The 2,391-nt window shown below is 48.2% G+C and overlaps 1 non-coding gene across 1 annotated transcript; it reads right to left on the bottom strand.

Annotated features, from left to right (window-relative positions):
• Positions 1 to 176: 176 nt before the first annotated feature.
• TRNAK-UUU lies at positions 177 to 248 on the bottom strand. Its single transcript has one exon. It is a non-coding gene; the product is annotated as a tRNA-Lys (tRNA).
• Between the last annotated feature and the right edge of the window lie 2,143 nt (positions 249 to 2,391).

Genomic DNA, 2,391 nt, shown 5'->3' with positions numbered 1-2,391 from the left:
AAAATTACTTCACAGATTTTAGTGGGTATGCCTGTGGGAAGATTAATATTGCCATGATCTAAAGAGGAATGACTTTTGTGCTCTCCTAAATGCAATGGCTTCACAAAACACAGTGGAGGGGAAATCACTTCAATTTTTGTATCAAACAGAAAGATTCTTATCCAATGTAAAATGCCTTCCCTGACCGGGAATTGAACCCGGGTCGCGGGGGTAAAAGCGCCGAATCCTAGCCACTAGACCACCAGGGACCTAGATGACTACTTTTGGCCATTGGTGGAGGTCTGCGTGGTGTTATGATGCGATGCGTTGCGCCCAATTCCGGAAAGCCAGAATGGCTCTTCCTGGACGCCACTCTAGCTTCCAGTGATCCCCTCAGTGAATATCCCCGAAAGCCTTTTCCAAACCGAAAACTAGCCCACTGAAGGTGCCCGCGGAGCGCACGGTCTGGGAGCGAGTTGTTCCCGGCCGCACCTCACGCTCACCCGGAGATGCGCCTTAGTGCCGCTGCAGAGCGCGCACAGCTGGGGGCGGGGCCAGGGCCCGGGGCGGCTTTCAGGGAGGAGCCCAGAGGCGTGAGAAAGGGGTAACAAGAATCTCAGAGATCTCCAACACCAAAGAGGGCTCAAGAGGATGCAGAAATGAGAGACCGTCTGAAAGAAAACTTTCAAACCCGGTTCTGGGACCCCAAATCGAGTCGGAATCTTTCCGCTAGAACTCCCAGCACCTGTAGTTTTACATGTTATTTGGTGGCACACACACCTTTGTCCCTTTCCAAATGATCAGGAAAAGGACTTAGAGTTAGTTCTCTTTCTTCTCCATCTGAGTAGTTAGGACTGCACGTCTTCCTGTCCAGCAAATCCAAACACTGGTCGTAACTGCCCTTCCCTTTCCGGAGCGCTCTGTTTAGATCAACGACTCAGGAGAAAGGTGAGCGATGAGTTCAAGGCAGACCTTCTTGGATCGCTCAGACCCTGGACCTCGAAACCCCTCGTTTCAGTGTGCTGGGCTTTAGGTTGCCTTTGCCCCTTTCCTTTGGCTCTGTCCCACAAATCCAACCTCAAAACCCTTGTTTCCAGCCTCACTTAAATAATGGGAGCCTTGCCTGACATTGATTTCTGGGTCCTTAACGCCCCTCTCTCCGGGATGCCTCTGCAGAGAAGCTTCAAGAGACCCTTAAATTCTCGTTTTTCCAATCCGACCAGGAGAAGAAGTGCTAAAAGGGAAAAGGGGCACACGCCATGAGTACGTGATGTCTCAGAAGCTACGTGTGTCTCCCAGCCTCTCTCTGTCTCTGTAGTTTCAGGAAAGACAATCAGAGAAACATAGCATGTGGGTTGGCAGCGCCTGTCTCCATGCACTACCACAGTCAGAGCTCCATACACTGTCCTTAGGTGGCTAGATTTATTTCTGATGTCTTAGTACTATTCCATTGCTCTGTGTATCTGCATACACACTAGCAAGCTGTTGGGTGAGCGTGCCTGTGTTGTTGGTTTATGCCTTCGAGTTGACTACACTTAGAGTGACTCTATGAACAATAACTCTGAACCCTGTTCTATCCTGAGCCAGTCTGTCTCCAACACACCTACGCCATTACGAGTTAATCCATCTCATCCGGGATCTTCCTTTCCTATGCTGTCCCTCCACGGTTCCAAGCATGATGTCCTTCTCCAATGATTGGTCCCTCCTGGCAACATGTCCACTGTATGTGAGATGGAGCTTCAAAATCCTTGCCTCCAAGAAGAAGCCTGGTTTCACCCTCTGTAGGACAGTCTTGTTTTCCTGGCAGCCCATGGTATGTTCAATACTTTTCTCCAGCACAGCTCAAAGGCATAGACTCTCCTGTCATGCTTAGTCATTGTCCAGCTCTCAGATGCATAGCACGTAATTGTGAAGACCATGGCCAGTGTAGCAGATTGAAATTCCTTTTTGCTTAGTCGTTTGGGATTGTTTAGGGTTTTGTTTGTTTGTTTTACTAACAGCCCCCTCAATTTTCCTGCTTAGCAAGTTGTGAAGTGCACAGTTTAATTTAGATGATTCACGGGGTGCTTCAGTCAATATTTTGCTGAAAGTATGATTTCTCTCCTTTAGAAGTAAAAGCTGTACAACAAGTTTTTAGGACAAATACACCATTCTCTTCAGATTCAAATACACCATTCTCAGCAGATGGTATTGGTGCAGTGCTTGTTGTCACCTTCATATCTGCAGTTCAAGGGCTCTGCCCACCCTCTGGGGAGGGGAAAAACCAGGACTTAAAGTCTGACTGAGAGCAGAGAGGTGTGCACACAGAACTACATGAAACTCACCAGCCACCTAGGACCTCGGTCCAGACAAGGCTGACTTCATGATGGTTTTGTATCAAGAAATCTTGTAAAATTGTTTTTCGCTTTAGTC

This window comes from Elephantulus edwardii, unplaced genomic scaffold, assembly GCF_000299155.1.
Source record: "Elephantulus edwardii isolate Elephantulus edwardi_28Jun2011 unplaced genomic scaffold, EleEdw1.0 scaffold04847, whole genome shotgun sequence".
Taxonomy (NCBI): domain Eukaryota; kingdom Metazoa; phylum Chordata; class Mammalia; order Macroscelidea; family Macroscelididae; genus Elephantulus; species Elephantulus edwardii.
The sequence above is the reverse complement of the archived record's forward strand: the minus strand, read 5'-3'. Positions and strand labels throughout refer to the sequence as shown.